The sequence below is a fragment of the Anabrus simplex genome, chromosome 1 (genome assembly GCF_040414725.1).
Source record: "Anabrus simplex isolate iqAnaSimp1 chromosome 1, ASM4041472v1, whole genome shotgun sequence".
In the NCBI taxonomy this organism is placed as follows: domain Eukaryota; kingdom Metazoa; phylum Arthropoda; class Insecta; order Orthoptera; family Tettigoniidae; genus Anabrus; species Anabrus simplex.
This window is the reverse complement of record NC_090265.1, coordinates 535,133,354-535,152,469: the sequence shown is the minus strand read 5'-3', so window position 1 is coordinate 535,152,469 and position 19,116 is coordinate 535,133,354. Positions and strand designations below refer to the sequence as shown.

The 19,116-nt window shown below is 41.8% G+C and overlaps 1 protein-coding gene across 2 annotated transcripts in view; it reads right to left on the bottom strand.

Moving 5' to 3' along the window:
- Positions 1-19,116, bottom strand: part of LOC136857092 (putative RNA polymerase II subunit B1 CTD phosphatase RPAP2) — an 82,232-nt gene that overhangs the window by 53,184 nt on the left and 9,932 nt on the right. The window lies entirely within an intron of this gene.

The following is a 19,116-nucleotide window of genomic DNA, read 5'->3' as shown; positions in this document are numbered from 1 at the left end:
ACAACTTATAAGGCTTCAGATTTCCACAATTTTTAAAGCTTATGTTTAAAAAGTGGGGTATGTATGCCTGATTTACATAAACAGTTCAGTAATATATTTATTACATGGTTATTCACTGTTTAATGAAATAAGTATATTTTTATAATAAATACTGATACTATGCATAAGAGGAGACGAGATTTTTTGGCACTCAATGAGAATGTATGATTTGAAACCTCCGAAACAACTAATATGGTATAATCTCAACTCAAAAATACCACAAGAAGCAATGGATCAGAAGGAAATTGGCCTTGCACCAGAAGACACCACACATAAAATTAAACAAAAAAATCCAGGACACAAACATCAGCTGGAAGATATGAAAAAGTACTGGGAGGACTGCAAGGCTCGAACAGTCCCTTTGAAGAGACTTGGATAATGGATTGACTAAAGTGATCCTCTGCAGTTATAAAAGTAAAAGAAGGAAGAAAAAATTATTAAAGCAACTAATGTGAGACAGAAGCTAAACAAATTATTAGCATTTCAAAACATTGGATTACAGCTATTTTCAAGCAGCTAAACTTTGATGATGATGATGATGATGATGATGATTGTTTTTTAAGGGGCCTAACATCGAAGGTTATCGGCCCCTAATGGAACGAGATGAACGACATGATATATGATAGTTTAAATTTTTTTAAAATGAATCCACTGACAAGAGTTAAAAAAAATGATGAGAAAATGAGTATGAGATTAAAACAATCAGTGGATCTAATTCAGAATGCCTTATTTTCTAATAAAATAAGAGAAAATACAGGGAAAAGAAAAGGAATAAGGCATTGCCTGGTAGTGCAGATATATATACATAATTTACATTAGACGGTAAAATAACACATTAAAATAAGCAACACAAACTAAAATGAAGTCAATGGGATAAAAGTGCAATTGACACAAATACACTAGGACAAAGGACATCATTAGACACGATAAAACAGATCACTATCCCTCATAAAGCAGATTATGAGGTCTGCTGACTGCTCGTCATCTCACAAGATAAGGGAGATTGTACCTGGGAGGTTAAGACTACGGCAAAGATCGACCAGGTCTATACACTTATTATTTATAAGTTTCATATTCCGTATTGATTGGATTCAATGTAATAGATAAGAAAAATGTTCCACCGATCAATACATTTATTGTGGATGAATTACTACACTAGTACCGGTTTCGACCTATCTTGGCCATCATCAGCTATCTATTACAGGTCTATACACTCCGTAAGGATGTGTACCACGGTAAGATGTTCGCCGCAGGTACACACCTGAGGGGGTTCTCCTTTCAAAAGATGCGAGTCAGGATACCATGGCTGATCCGAAGATGACATAATACCACGGCTTCCCTCCGCGAATCCCGAAGGGAAGACCTCCATACATTCGTTGTTCCTTTTATCGCTCTCGGCTTATTGGGAAGTGGAATGGCCCGCCACTCCATCTCCCAATGGGACATAACCAGATGTCTCAGCTGAGTGCGAATATCACTTGCTGGAACCTTGAAAGGCAACGGGGGCAGTGTAACTGCCTCCTTGGCAGCCTGATCTGCTAATTAATTTCCCTCTACACCCATGTGGCTTGGGAGCCACATGAACGTGATTCTGGTACCGGCATCCGAACACCTGGCCAGCAGGTCCTGGACCCACTGCACCAGAGGGTGCCAAGGCAAACAAGTATCAATAGACTGGAGCGAACTCAAGGAGTCAGTACACAGAAGAAAGTGTCGGCGCTCATTGGACAGTGCGTACCGCAGAGCTTCACAGATAGCATAGAGCTCTGCTGTATACACACTACAGGTTTCCGTAAGAGCAAAAAGAAACCTATCATTGTCGACAATGAACGCACAGCCCACCTTCGTTTCTGTCCTTGAACCATCCGTGTAAATGATGACTGAACCTGGATATCGGCCAACAACGGACAGGAAGAGCCTCCGATAAATCAAAGGGTCCGTGTTTTCCTTCAGGCCAGTATGCAGGTCCAGGATTATTTCAGGTCGCCGTACTACCCATGGAGGTACTCCACTTGGTTGTCTGACAAGGCAAGGAACTGAAGGTACGTGAAATAACCTGTAACTGCTATCCCAGCATTTTCCAACTGGCCGCGTTGCTCGAGGACAAGCAGCGTACAGTAAACGGTTGCCATTGTTAAACACACAAGGATAGCTTGGATGAAGTGGCATCTGTTGCAAATTTGCAGCATACGAACGTAGGAGCTGCTGGCGCCTCAGGTGTAAAGGCGGCACACCAGACTCAACAAGCAGGCTGGCGACTGGGCTTGTACAAAAAGCTCCCGTCGCCAACCTAACCCCGCTGTGGTGGATGCTGTTCAGCTTCGCAAAAACGCTTGGTCTTGCTGAGCCATATGCTGTATTGCCATAGTCTAACCTGGATAAAATGTGTGCCCTGTAGAATCGTAACAGCACTGCACGGTCAGCTCTCCAATTAGTGTTGCTAAGAAACTCCAAGAGATCAAGCCTCTTGGTGCACTGCACTTTTAGCTCCCGCACGTGTGGCTCCCACGATAATATACTGTCAAAAAGGAGCCCAAGAAATCGGTAAGTGTGAACCACAGGAAGAGCGACATTTCCTAGAGAAAGTTCAGGATGGGGGTGAAGAGTATGTTGACGACAAAAGTGGACAACAGAGTTCTTTGCGATAGAAAACCGAAATTACAAGTAACAACTCTCATTGTTGTTCCGTACTGAAGGTGACGTTAGGTATAGAATTTCAAGGATAATTTAATAAAAACCACCTGTTCAATACTTTCCATGTTTAATGTGGTTTGGATCTACATGAATTTATGTAGACTTATTAGGTCAGGTACATGTTTCACCCATTATTTTGGGCATCTTCAGCCTGTAGACAACCTTTATGTCAAGGTTTGCGACCTTTTAACTAATATATACAAACCAATATATACAAACTTTAATGATCTCTTAAGACTAACATGCCAGGATAATAATTTTAAAAATGTGAACTAAACATAACTGTAGATAACATAAGTTGATGGTGTTTTAACACATTAAAACTTGTCGGTCCTATTCTATCTAATTTGAAAATATGTCCAAAACTAAAATGGATCTTCTTTCTCTATCAAAGTCTTGGGTAAAGAGGATATTACATACCGGGGTTCATTTGACCCCTATATCATATCATGTTCTTGACGTACCATAACTTGTGTCAGGATGTGTTGTCAACAACAAGTGGAGATTTTTGAACTGATTGTTAATTGTAGGCTGGTCAAGATTGAAAGTATAAATTTAAATTAACTGTGTTTGAACTTGGCACTTCTATTCCAATTAACTTAAAAATATGTTCAAAACTAAAATGGATCTTCTTCTCTATCATGAGTCTTGTGAAAGGAGGATATTGATACTGGGGCTTATTTGACCCACATATTTCATTTTCTGTTCTTGACGTAACTAATATTGAAATGTGTTTAAATCTCCACTAGTGTTTGACAACACATTTCAATATTAGTTACGTCAAGAACAGAAAATGAAATATGTGGGTCAAATAAGCCCCAGTATCAATATCCTCCTTTCACAAGACTCATGATAGAGAAGAAGATCCATTTTAGTTTTGAACATATTTTTAAGTTAATTGGAATAGAAGTGCCAAGTTCAAACACAGTTAATTTAAATTTATACTTTCAATCTTGACCAGCCTACAATTAACAATCAGTTCAAAAATCTCCACTTGTTGTTGACAACACATCCTGACACAAGTTATGGTACGTCAAGAACATGATATGATATAGGGGTCAAATGAACCCCGGTATGTAATATCCTCTTTACCCAAGACTTATGATAGAGAAAGAAGATCCATTTTAGTTTTGAACATATTTTCAAATTAGACAGAATAGGACTGACAAGTTTTAATGTGTTAAAACACCATCAACTTATGTTATCTACAGTTATGTTTAGTTCACATTTTTAAAATTATTATCCTGGCATGTTAGTCTCAAGAGATCATTAATGTTTGTATATATTGTATATATTAGTTAAAAGGTCGCAAACCTTGACATAAAGGTTGTCTACAGGCTGAAGATGCCCAAAATAATGAGTGAAACATGTACCTGACCTAATAAGTCTACATAAATTCATGTAGATCCAAACCAGATTAAACATGGAAAGTATTGAATAGGTGGTTTTTATTAAATTATCCTTGAAATTCTATGCCTAGAAAACCGAAAGCCATGTTCTAAGGTCCACTGCTCCACCTTCCTAATAGCTTGCTGTAATTGTCGCTCTGCAACTGCCATACTGCGCGAGCTATAGTGCAGAGCAAAATCGTCCACATATAGCGACGGTATTACTGCTGAACCAGCAGCAGCGTCAATACCGTTTATGGCAATCGCGAACAGAGTGACACTAAGAACCGATCCCTGTGGGACTCAGTCTTCTTGAACGTGGTATTGCGAATATGTCGTCCCTACTCGCACACGGAATAGAGGGAGGAACAAAAAATTCGCAATAAAAACCGGCAAGTTACCTCGGAATCTCCATTGATGCAGGAATGAAAGGATACCATATTGCCATGTGGTGTCGAAGGCCTTCTCTAAGTCAAAGAAAACAGCTACCAAATGCTGTTTGCTGAGAAACACATCCTGGATAGAGCTCTCCAGGTGTACCAAGTGTTCAGTGGTGGATCGAGCGGCTCGAAAACCAGGCTGGTACTCGGACAAGAGTCCTTGTTTCTCCAGACACCAGACAAGTTGGCGATTTACCATCCTCTCAAATAGCTTACACAGGTAGCTTGTAAGACAAATAGGTCTGTAACTTCCTGCATATTTAGGATCTTTGTCAGGCTTGAGGACAGGAATGACGATGCCCTCTCGCCAATGAGACGAAAAATCACCCTCCATCCAGACTCGGTTGAACACACGAAGGAGATATAGAAGACTGTCCTCACTAAGGTGTTTCAACATCTGGTTATGGATGTTGTCTGGTCCAGGAGACGTGTCCTTGCAAAGCGCTAAAGCGCTGCGGAGTTCCCACTCCATAAAGGGCACGTTATAGTCCTCTGAAGCCTGAGTGGCAAAACTAAGGTGATGATGTTCTGCCTCCCACTTCAGAGCGAGGAAATCACGATGGTAATTCCCAGAGCCAGACACATCCGCGAAATGGCGAGCTAGATGGTTAGCAATCGAGAGTGGTTCAGTGACGATACTGCCTGCAATGGAAATTCCCGGACTGAAGATGATCCATGGATACCCGAAATATGTCAAAGTTTAGTCCACACTTGAGATGATGGAGTTTGTGACATCATAGACAACACATATCTCTCCCACGAAGCTTTCTTACTTTGGCAAATAAGGACTCGCACCTTAGAGCAGAGTTGTTTAAATGTTATCAGGTTGGTCACAGTAGGCTGTCTACGGTAATGTTTATGAGCTCAATAGCGTTCTTTGATAGCTGCTTCGTTCCACCAAGGAATGAGTTTTCGACGAGGAGTCCCCGAGAAGGATGGAATGGACTCCTCAGCAGCAGCAAGAACAACTTGGGTTATGTAAGTTATTTCCTCGCCGACAGTCCGACTGATATCATCGTTAAAGACAGCTAGTGATGTGTACTTTGGCCAATCAGCATGTTTAAGAATCCATCGAGGTGGAACCTCGACGGATTTATGTTTCAACAAAGTAAATATGATGGGAAAATGGTCACTGTCACAGAAATCATCGTAGCGGAACCAACGTTTGGCTGCATAGACTTACATCTATGCAAGAATATGTGCCGTAACGTACACTAAAGTGAGTTGGTTTCCCTGTGTTCAAAATACATAAATCCAGCTCTGTTACTAATCTTTCCAGGTCTCGTCCCTTGGGGCAAGGTGTCTCAAAGCCCCATATGGGTTGATAGGCATTAAAATCGCCCAACAAGATGAAAGGAGGTGGAAGCTGATCTATAAGATCAGTGACATCATTTATGTTAAGAGGCTGGCCTGGTGGAAAATAAACGTTACACACTGTTGCTATGACAGGCAGAGGTACCTGCACCGCAATTGCTTCCAGTGGGGTCCTTAGAGGAACCTCTTGCTATAAGTATCAGAACGGACAAAAATGCCCACGCCGCCAGACACCCGGTGGGCATATATCATTCTGTCGAGTATAGTCTGAAATGTCTCAAAACCGTATGATGACCAGGTCTGAAGTTGATCTCCTGAATACAGACTATACTCGCTGCGTACTCACTAATGAGCTGACGTAACTCAGCAAGATGCCTGTCATAACAGTTACAATTCCACTGTAACAGTGCCATAGTGTGGACTATACAAGGAGTGTTAGGTTATGAGCGACAAAATGCTCGCAAGCCTAAACACTATCAACATCTACATCCGTAGAGGTAGAGGACAGCGCGACATTCATCCCGTCATCAACAGACGGCGGGGATGCTGCCCAGAACTTTGGCGCTTTTCGGGGGCGGGCAGTCCCCCTACGAGGAGAGCGTGCAGGTTTTGGAGCAGGAGTACGTCCTGGCGCAGACTCATACCCTCCAGATGGGGGCATGATTTCTCCTTCGCAAGGGAAGTGCGAGAGCGCTCTTCTTCGCCGCCTTCTTTTCTGGTTTAGACGGGCTGAGAGATAGTTTCCCAGCACTGGTCGACGATGCCGCCTCCGCCGGCTGGGGCACAGCTTTCGCCGACCTCTTAGGGGGGTGGGGAGACTTAGCCTCCCCCTTGCTGTGCCGGCTGGGAACTGTCAGCCGGCACAGACTTCTGGTTGGTCGAAGGTGGGGTGGTCCCTCCCTTTGACATTGTACTCTTGGCGACGTTGCTCGGAGGAGCAACAGTCACCTTGGGCGTGGCGATCAGCACAGGTGACGATGTTGTAAATGACGAACCTGGAAGACTCTGAGCTATCATGCTATAGTCGAGTGTACAGGCAGGTGTATTCGTGGAATTAAACTTACGGCGCGCTTGCTGGTAGGAAAGACCATCCAGGGTTATGATCTCCTGGATCGGACAGTTCCGATCCCAAGGAGAATGAAAACCGGAGCAGTTACTGCACTTGTACGGAGTTGTGCACTCCTCTGCGCCGTAAGCTACTTGTCCACATGTACCACATACAGACTGATTTGAACAACGAGATACCATATGTCCAAATCGCTGGCATTGATAGCATCGAATAGGAGGCGGGATGTACGGCCTCACATCGCAACGATAAGTTGTTACCTTGACTCTCTCTGGTAACACTGACAACTTGAAAGAGACAATGAAGGCACCAGTGGCAACGTCTTCACCGTTGACCTTGCGCGTAATGCACCGGACGTGTGTCATGCCACTGTTCTTCATGTCTTCCATCAACTTGTCGTCAGTGTTCAAAATAAGGTTGCGGTGAAAGATGACTCTGCGAACCAGATTCAAGGACTTATGCTCCTCCACTTTGACAGGGATTTTGCCACAGTGGTCGCACTTAAGCAACTGATCAGCTTGCAGTGCTGTACAAGTCTTCAAAAGCAAACTACCGTTGCGCATTTTCTTGAGGTCTTCAAGTTCGCCGTAGATGCCTTCAATGTGTCTACTAAAAAGGATCGACTTAACCAGCTTAAAATCATGCCCATCAGTTCTGGTAGTGACCAGAAACTTAGGTTAGCTGGATCCCATTCCTTCACGCTGTGCATGTTCCCAGCGAGTAGAACCTCTCAGGGCAGCAAAAGTTAAAGACTTCAGTGGGGGACCAGCTTGAGAGGGGCGACTTCGTTTTGAAGCCATGCCCGAAATCATCCTCCCCAAATGCCACCCACTCCGATAAGGGGTCTCTGTAGCCAAACCAAGCAGCGAAGGCAATACCCACCTGGTCGTAGCAGGTACTGCCCGGGGTCCAATGTTGGACGATGCCTAATACGGGATGACTGAGGCAATGAGCACTAGGACTTCCTTCCTCCAGTCACCTGCAATAGCATGTACAGAGCACTAAAATATGTCCTTCTGGCATTCGGCTGTGCGGGGACCTGTGTTGTCAGCTGGATACTACTGTCCAGGTACATGGCGCTCCCACCCGCAAGATTCCTGGGTGGTCAATTGCGGGCTTTTGAGTGTAATCGCACACGTAACAGGCCCATCTCCAGGCAGCATGCACATCATCAATTTTGAAATGGTCTACATCTGACCCTCGGAAAAGTAATAAAAAATAAAGAGGGGACCATGGCCACATGACCCTTTAAGTCGCCTTCTACGACAGGCAGGGATTACCTTAGAATGTATTCAACCCCTCCCATCCACAGGAGGTCCAACACATTATACCAAACCGCAATCCATGTCCGCGTCTAGGTCACCCTTTTTAGTCGACTCATACAACAGGCAGGGGATACCGCGGGTGTATTCTATATGTGCGTCCCCCACCCGCAGGGGGTAGTGTCTTTGGTCCGCAAGAGGTATTTTATTTCCCTCAAGTCCGCCGGCAAGCCGGTTAGGCCACCCCTATCCGCCACCTGGGAGTATCACCTCTCCCTCTGCTACACCAGCATAGTAGGTTTGTGGCAGCCAAACTTTCATAAATTTGAAGGTAGAGAAATGTTGTCAAAAGAGGGGTAAAAAAATGGATGATTTTCTGTGATGGTTTCCATTATTATTCTACGCTTTCAAATGATTTACGTGTTGTCCCAGTAATGTATGTAAAAGGGAGCTAGAATTTCTTGTACTTTTATTGTAAAAACTGTAAAAAGGACCAAATATGGACAAAAGAAAAATAATATTTAGTATGGGATCAAAAGTGCTATAATAATAATAGCACGTGGCCTCCATAGAAGCCTGATGCATGCCTTTAGAGCTGATATCCTATAGGTGATATGTGCATCTGTGAAGATGCGGCCCTCCCTACCTGAATTATAATTCTTAAGATGGCACAAACCCCCAATCCAGAGGAATTAACATATAATAGTGCTTATCCGATATTGTATTCGATCATTGGCAAAATACCATTATCTGTAACAACAACAAAAAGTACATCTGAACACGGAATTGGCAGTCTCAATGATATCCTTGCCACAGTATTAGAAAGCATTATACACTGAACGACTCTGTGTTGAGGATCAAGTGATGGATAACTCAACTCCCTAGACAAGTCATCAGCTTTGGGCAGACAAGACTTCATCAACCACAGACGAAGGCTGAGTGGCAAAGAAAGTGATGCTGAAAGTTATACCAGTTTAGTGCAGAATAGGAGAAGGTACCTTAAACAAATTCTGAACTGTAGGCTCCTTGTATATGAGCAGCTTGAACTATAGGCTATAAATCACCAGTGCTCTGTGAACTGTTAAAAATTAAAAGTTCACAACTATTCTCTGGTTGGTTATCACAATCAACCTTTTTGTTGTTGTTTTTGTTAACAATGAAGCCATACTTTCCAGTATCAACTTAGTTAAATGTAACATAAAAACTTTCCAGTCTGTCAAACAAACAACAATTTCAATATAAATTATAACACTATAAACATACCTGTAAAAAATACACACTATTATTTAAAGAATGACATGTTTTGTTCTACAAGAACATCCCCAATTCTACCAAATCACTTAAAACATGCGTATATATGTAGAGTATTGTTTACGTTGTGTAAACTTGTCAATGATAGAGAGTTTAGTGATAATATGAACAAGTATTGACTAATAATGAATTCACAAGTACAGTCGAACCTGTCCTAACGGACACCCTTATTCAGCGGACACCTGCCTATACGGACAATTTCCTTCGGAACCGATTTTATTTTACATAAGACAAGTGTTAACTTGGCCCCATTTAGTGGACAACTCAAACTCCGGACAGCAGACAATCGCCATTTGTCCCGCCCACTTGACTTAAGCGGACACTTTACACGTTGCAGGATAATTTATTACGCCGGACCACGTCATCCTTTCTTTTAAAACCATTCTTCAGACATAAGGAAATCCCTTTTGAATGTTTGTACTATTTTGAGTACGAGGGGGAAGAGTGTACATCGGAATGCAGTTCTACCTAGTGGTGTATAGGCCTATTCCGAGAATTGCCCAGAAATGCTGCCAGAGACTGTTGACTCACAACTTACCTGGGGATTTTCGTCCCTTCTTGCATCATTCTATTCATAACTCGGATTGTTGGTGATAAGATCGAGCTGAGATAGTCAACTTGAGAAGGATAAGACAGTACAGACGCTAATTAGTGAGACAGAAATACCGTAGCAGTTCAGTTGTCTGTTAAACATGAGTAACAAGAGACGATCATGTTTAGATCTTGAGGCAAGAAGAAATGTACTTCTAGAAAGTGACAAGGGACTTTCAGTGAGAAAGCTTGCCGAAAAATTCAACTGCGGGAAAACTCAAATAAACACTATTGTGAAAAATAGAACTGAAATTTTAAAGAAGTGGGAGGAAAATAGGAATCGAGGAGTGAAAAGAAAACGAGAGTCAGTTTTTTCAGAAGTGAACGTTGCGGTTATTTATTTAATCGTATGGTGATTATAACTACAAATTTATAAGTCCAGGTCCAAGTGTTTCAGCCATTCTACAGCACTTTCTGAAAGATGAAACAGGTCGCTGGGGCTTCCGGAGTAGGCATGAAGAGGGCAGCGCAGGATGACATGGTCCATGGTCTGCTCCTCTTCATTGCATTCACACATTGGAGTATTCACCCAACCCCACTTATGGCATAAGAAATTGCAGCATCCATGCCCAGTTCTCAGTCTGTTGAGGGGACACCATAGTTTTCTTGGGAGGTCGAATCCCCTCATTTTCGGGGTTTGATTTAGATCATGAGCATTTGTTCCAGATGTTGAAATTGACCACTCATCCCGCCAGCTCTCGTTTAGATTAAAATTATCCCTCAAGAGTCGGCCAGCGAGTATACTTGCTTGTCTCCTAGATCGAAGTCGTCGTGGCGATGGGTAACAAAATTCCTGGTGAACTGGTAATGAGGGAGATGACCAGATCTTCTTAGCTTCTCTCAGCAGAGCTTCCTTTCTCCTCAGGTGGGGTGGTGGGATATGACTAAGTATTGTACGCGCACTTTTTAGTGATAGATTTTTGTACTGGGTTGAGGAGTAACAAGCGAGCATTGCCGGTTCCGGTAACACTGCCAACTGAATGGAAATGAAATCTAAATGGAATCGATAATATGATCGATCAATATGAATTTTCTAAACCTTTATTATCGTATGACAACAACTGTGTCACACACACAATATATAATACTATATAACATTTCTCGATGCGAAACTTGTTCCTAGCATGAATTCTATAGTTTGGCTTTGCTGTGTAAACAACAACAGTACGAGTAGCCTACGTAGTAAAGTGTACGCCAGATGTCGCACAGCGATCACAAGTGATTCTTCGTTTGTGTTTCAAAGGTTGCCAATACAAATCTCGAAGATAACCGAAGTCGACCGATTCAGCATTAGGGTGTAAATCTATCACTAAAAAGTGCGCGGATAATACAGCTAACCAGTGGCGAGGTGTTGACTTTACAGTACTAGTTATGCAGCGCATGGTATCATTCAACTTAGTATCCACTTTATGCACATGTGCACTTTCCAGCCATACTGGGGCACACCTGTTAATCGTAAGCAGTCAGCCGAGGCTCCCCAGGAACTGCCACGTTGTGGTATATGAGTGGTTCAAGTGTGCTCGAGTGAAGAAACTGTGTGTGAGTGGACCAATGTTACAAGAAAAAGCTCGAGAAATCGCAAATAATCTGAAAGTTGAGAATTTTGTAGCTAGCAATGGCTGGTTAGATTGTTTTAGAAAACATCATAACGTTAGTTTCAAAACAGTGTGTGGAGAAGGTGGTGATGTGTCTGCGACTGAAGTAGCGGATTGGAAAGATAGGTTACCAGACATTTTGAATAGTTACGAACTGAAAGACATTTTGAATGTTGATGAAACTGGTCTGTTCTTTAGGGCGATCCCGAAGAAGTCACTGACTTTGCTGAATGAAAGTTGCAAGGGTGAGAAAATGTCAAAAGAAAGAGTCACCATCATGTTTTGTTGTAACGCACTCGGTGAAAAGGAAAATCCTTTAATAATCAGTAAATCCTTGAGACCCAGGTGCTTTAAAAACATGGAGTTAAATTGTCTTGGTGTCGAATGGCATGCGAATAAAAAGGCATGGATGACGTCAGCAATATTCGAGAATTGGCTCCTAGCTTTGGATTCCAAGATGAAGGCCAGAAACCATAACGTGATCTTATTGCTAGATAATGCTACGTGCCATCCAGAAATACGGCTTTCAAATGTAAAACTCTTGTTCCTTCCACCCAATACCACTTCTCATCTTCGGCCATTGGATCAAGGAATCATTCAAGCATTCATATTAGACTATCGTAAGAGGGTTTTACGGTCGTTAGTGGCACACATGGATGAAGCAGACTCAGCTTTTGATTTGATGAAGAAGATCAAAGTTGGCGATGCAGTTTCGTGGACAAAGGCAGCCTGGAATGCAGTCAGCGAAACCACAATCAGGAAATGCTTTGCAAAACGCGGCATCATTAATTCTACAGTTAAAGAACAATCAGAGGTAGAGGTTCGAAATGAATATGATGAACTTCAGACTTTAGCAACGACAGCTGGATTGACGTATGATATTGAAGCCGAAGAAGAGAATATTCCTTGCTGTGACGATCTCGAGGGCGACTGGCAGTCCCGACTCCAGGGCGCACTTTACAGTAAGCTTTCTGCGTTATCAAGTTATACAGTAATTGTGTGTTGCACGAATCGTAAGGTCCATGTTTGTTTGTACCTCAACTCCTCATTCATTTTCTTCTTGTGATTGACAGCTTTTAATTCAAGCTAAATTTTCACCTTTCATTTAATTCACTGCACTTCGTAAATATTTCTAGCTATCCATAGCAGCCTTCATTAGTCATACAAAAGGACCATTTTGAATACAGTAAAACTTTTTATCGTTTTACAGAGCCCGAATCAGGAACGAAAAATGACGATGATGGTGAGGCGGAAGAAGAACAAGAAGTTCTGACAATGAAGCAGGGACTAAATATGCTTAAACAGATAATTTGTGTATCACGCTGGACCGCGAGTACGGCGAGAACACTATGGAACCATTTAACAGATTTTATTCAGTTTTCGAAAATATCGCAGTTAAGAAAACATGTGCTAAATTTACACGGACAAAGCTTCACGATTACTTCACGAAGCTGTAATGCTTGTAAATGATGTAAAGCCGGGCTGAGTGGCTCAGACGGTTAAGTTGCTGGCCTTCTAACCCCAACTTGTCAGGTTCGATCCTGGTTCAGTCCGGTGATATTTGAAGGTGCTCAAATATGACAGCTCCATGTCGGTAGATTTACTGGCATGTAAAAGAACTCCTGCGGGACTAAATTCTGGCACCTCGGTGTCTCCGAAGACCGTAAATGTAGTTAGTGGGACGTAAAGCAAATACCATTATTATTATTATTATTATTATACTAACACAGAAATGACTTAGAATAATAAAAATAAAGATATGTATGCTCATATTTAATGTGGATGTTCTTTGCTGTTAAAATGTTTGATTATTTTTACAAACTTATTTTAGCGGACACCTCTCGTAACGGACATTTTTCCTTGGAACCGGCGGTGTCTGCAGAAGGGAGGTTCGACTGTATTAACATAATGAAAAACTTCTGTACTTATCTAGACTGCCAATGCTAAGTCCTTTGTCACCAAACACTATTTCAGGATTGTGGTCATGGAGAGGCAAATGGAAAGTTTTGGGAATAGCACACTGCTCATGGAGAGGGGAAGGGTAGCATGGGAGGAGCATGTGGAACGTTGTGAATCCTTCCTATTGGATGTTATAATCTAGTATACTGTACTGTGGAGAGGGGAGTGGGCAATAGGGGCGAAGCGAGTGGAGTGCTGTGGAACCATCTTTCAACACTGGAGAAGGGAGAGAAGGTTATTAACCTTCTTCATGTTATAATGTACTTCTATGTAATTTAGATGAATGCAAGTTAATGATTTTAGATAAATAAAGTATGGAATTGAAATAGAGAACATCGTCGCCATAAGACCTATCTGTGTCGGTGTGACGTAAAGCCAAAAAAAAAAAAAAAAATCTAATTAGATAAATGCTAATTTAAAGAGTAAGTATTGTCCAGATGTTATGTGAGCAGAGCAAAGAGGGGGGGAATTTTTTTAGTGTGTATGGTTATTAGGTTGGTTACATTAGCTTTTTTTTTTTTTGGTTGATGTATATTTTTATTGCTTCCTTTATATTCAAAGATTTACTTTTATTTTCGATGTGTAAAATGTTTAGATCTGTGTTGACGTCTGTGAAATGGTATTAACTGTCGTATATGTGCTCCCCGAAGGCTGAATGCCAATTATATATGATCGCGTTTTTGTGTTCTTTGTATCTTGTGTGGAAATTACATTTTGTTTGACCTATATATGTGGCAATGAAGTTAGGTTCTTGGCACTTGAGTTCATAGACTCAGCTGACTTTGAGTAAGAGCCTTTCTTGTTTAGGTTGCACTTGCTGATGTGTCTCTGCAGTATGTTGTTCATTCCAAAGGCTAATATTTTCAAGAAACATGGTTTAAAAGTAGCCTTTAGAACGAACAACACACTGCAGAGACACATCAGCAAGTGCAAGCTAAACAAAAAAGACCCTTTGTCAAAGTCAGGAGTCTATGAACTCAAGTACCAAGAACCTAAGCAATGCCACATATATAGGTAAAACAAAACATAATTTCCATACAAGATACAAAGAACACAAAAACGCAATAAGATCTAATCGACATTCAACCTTCGGAGAGCACATGTACGACAGTTCACACCATTTTACAAACATCAACACAGATCTAAAAATTTTACACATTGAAAATAAAAGTAAATCTTTGAATATAAAGGAAGCAAACAAAATTTACATCGCAAAAGAAGCTATCGTAACCAACCTAAATAATTATACACACTTAAAAAATCCCTCCCTTTTTGCTCTACTCACATAACATCTGGACAAAACTTACTCCTTAAATTAGCATGTATCATAATAATAACATCTAATAGATATTCTCTATTTCAATTCCATACTTTATTTACCTAAAATCATTAACCTGCATTCATCTGTATTACATAAAAGTAAATTATAGCATGAAGAAGGTTAATATCTTCTATCCCCTCTCCAGTGTTGAAAGAAGGTTCCACAGCGCTCCACTCGCTCTGCATCTATTGCTCCCTCCCCTCCCCTCCCCATGGTACAGTATTCTAGATTATAACATCCAATCGGAAGGATCCACAACATTCCACACACTCCTCCCATGCTTCCCCTCCCCTCTCCATGAGCAGTGTGCTATTCCCAAAACTTTCCATTTGCCTCTCCACAGTCCTGAAATAATGTTTGGTGACAACGGACTTAGCATCGGCAGTCTAGATAAGAACAGAAGATTTTTCATTACGTTAATATAATTTGTAAATTCATTATTTGTCAATACTTGTTCATATTATTACAAAACTCTCCATTATTGACAAGTTTATGCAACGTAAACAATACTGTACATATATATGCATGTTTTAAGTGATTTGATAGAACCTGAGGATGTTCTTGTAGAATGAATCATGTCATTCTTTGTATAATACTGCATATTTCTTACAGATATGTTTATAGTGTTATAATTTATATTGAAATTGTTGTGTGCTTGACAGACTGGAAATTTTTTACGTTACAAATTGTTGTGTGCTTGACAGACTGGAAATTTTTTACGTTACACAATCAACTTGTCATCAGCGGGAATGTGAAAGGCTTTCAATCAGTCAAATGCAATTTATGATATAAATGAGAAATTATGTATAAGAAGTGAAGTATAATAATTATTAAACACGGAATAATATATCATCTTATCAAGTGGACAACATCCAATACCTCACATTATATAAAAAAATTACACTGAAAAATAGATCCAAGTATTATATATTCCAATGGACTGAAGAAACTGTAAACTTGTTGCTATACTTGAAAAGGAAAGCAATTTAAATAGTTGCAGGAGCCTTTGGTGATGACATCATGATTTGGGGAGAACAGATGACAAGGTGCAAGCAAATTTCAGAAGTTTAACCTCAAGAATAGGGAGACTACGACAGCAGTGATGGCGGTACTACCAGCCAGTAAGCATCAAACTATCAGACCACCATTTGGAGTGTGAACAGTTTCACCTACCTTATCACAGCAATCCACAGAGACACTTAGCCACAAGAGAGACCAATAGGTTGCAAAGAGTTCCCTCTTCTAACTAGAATGATCTTGGAATGATAAGATTCCAAAGCAAGAAATGTTCAATAGATGCTTCGAATCATTCTTGACCTATGGCATCGAAACATGCCCCCTCACGAAGAGAAATTCCTCAAGATTGCAGATGTATGAGACGGAATTCCTGACGTACACCATCCAGTAGACCAAGCTTATACAGTAGGCCTATGGCAACAGCGAAACTGGAAATATAAACCGCTGACGATGTTTAAATAGCCACAAGCTAAATGTCCAATGGCATATATTGACTGAGAAAGGCATGCAAGAGGAAACTCAGAAGAAGCAAAATACTCCAACAACCTCGCAACTTTTAGTGATGCTCCTTTGTAAGGAGGGAGCACTCTCGGTTCAGGTAATACTGCCAACAGAATGGAAATGAAATTTGAATCGATAGTATGATTGATCGACATTAATTTTCTAAACCTACATTATCTTAAGCCAACAACTGTATCACACACACATTATATAACATTTCTCGATGCGAATCTTGTTCCTAGCATGAATTCTGTAGTTTAGCTTTGCTGTGTAAACAACAGTACTAGTACATAAAGTGTATGCCAGATGTCTCATGGGGATGTATAACCGATTCGTAGTTTGTGTTTCAAAGGTTGCCAATACGAATCTCGAAGACTGTCGAAGTCTACCGATTCAGCACTAGGGAGCCCAGGTATCACTAAAAGTTGCGCGAGTAATACTGTACACCAAACATTCATATAGCCTGTGGAATAATATTTATCTTGAAAGTATTTAACCAGTTTGTCTCTGCCAGCACAACAACAAGTTCAAGATTACACTTCATACATATCTGAATACAATACAGTAGAACCTCCATTACCCGAGCCTCGATTAACTGAGGCTGATGTGCAAGTGTAATATACTACTATTCTTATGATTTATAAAAGATTTTCCATAAATAGTCTAGTACACTGACTGAGCAAATGTCATGGGATAGCGAAGCACTGATGCGCAGGTGTGTTGTCTGCGCACCACACGCCCCCTGTGCCAGCAGCAGTTGTATAGGAGACCTTGTGAGCAGTGGCTGTGCATGTGACAGGTGTAACATGGAACATCATCGTGAGCTGACACCGTTCGAACGGGCATGGTGGTCGGTGCCTGATGGATGGGAAGTGCGATTTCAGAAGTGGTGTGGGAATTCAGCTTCACACAATCAACTGTATCCAGGGTGTATCGTGAATGGTTGAATGCGGGTGTCACCGTCCACAACAGACGAACGACTGGCCGTCCAGCCACCCTCAATGACCGTGACCGGCGACATCTGAGACGGATTGTCAATAGTGACAGCCGGGCAACAGTGCAACAAATCACGGCTCAATTCAACACAGGCCGTGCTAGACACGTCTCCCAGTGGACAATCCATAGGAACATGGGTTCTATGGGGTATGGGAGCCGGCGCCGCACATGGGTGCCACTGTTAACCCAACGTCATCGGACACAACGACGCGCATTTGTCGCCAGTCACCAGGGATGGACACTGGTACAATGGCATAACGTGACATGGTCGGACGGATCACGATTTCAACTGCACCATGCCGATGGGAGGCACCGTGCATGGTGCAGACCACATGAAGCGATGGATCCCGCCTGCCTCGAAGGTGTGGTTCAGGGCGCTGGTGTGTCTGTTATGGTATGGGATGCATTTTCCTGATATAGAATGGGCCCCCTAGTTGTTCTGGAAGAGACTTTGAATGGTACGCAGTATGTTGAGCTGCTCGGAGACCATCTCCACCCATTTTTGGCTTTCCAGCGCCCAGATGTTTCTGCGGTGTTTGAAGACGATAACGCGCCGCCACATCACTCCCACGTTGCCCGGGAATGGTTCCAGGAACATGCAGCGGAGGTCCAACGACTGCCATGGGCACCCAGGAGCCCCGATATGAACCCTATCGAGCATATCTGTGATGTCCTGGAACGCAGGCTCCGGGCCATGGATACTGCACCCACGAACAGACCAGCATTGGCGGCCGCTCTGCAAACGATTTGGTGTCAGCTGCGTCCAGAGGACTACCAGGGACTTGTCGACTCACTTCCATGGTGTCTCATTGCAGTTCGCAGGGCCAGAGGAGGCCCCATACACTATTAGGTGACTATACCATGACATTTGCTAAGTCAGTGTATATTGAGCACATTAACACAAGTCTCTGAGAAATTGTGGACTCAAATGGTTTGCGAATATGTGATAACTATGAATTGTATGATATCCACCGCTTTTCTGAGTGGCACATGAAGGAGAAATGGTATACTTCCATGGCTATCTAGCGCAGTTGAAAACTATAAAAGCACCAATACACACTAGCTAGTTCAAACTGTGTGTGCTTAGCTCGAACATTTGCTGTTCATTCTTGGAGATTGTTATAGAGATAGCGAGCGAACGTGACACACCCATCTTTCGTCTACTGCACCAGTCAGCTGTAATCAGTGTGACTCCAGTGCCGACATTATACACATGTTCTAGTGCTGTTAATGTGAGAAGTTACTGAATAACACAAATGAGTCAGAAAAGGAACTGTGGTGTGGTATCCTTTAGAAGTGAAAGAAGCAATCAAATGGTTGACCAGGAAACAACTTTTAAAATGTGGCTAGTGATCTAGGTGCTGTTGAAGTGACTATGATGTATTTTGTATCTGCAGCTATCTGTATTATCTCAGTTTTCAGTTCTTCAAGATGCAATCGGTCCATACTACCTCGAATAATTGGGGTTCTACTACACTTTTATCATTTCCAAACATTGTTTTTTTAATATTATGTTTCATGTGCTTTGAGGAACCAGAAAATACCTACCTGACTGGATGAAACACGTCACTCTGTTTTTAAAAAATGTCCCTTATATCTTAACATTAGCTTTTACCCTCAGT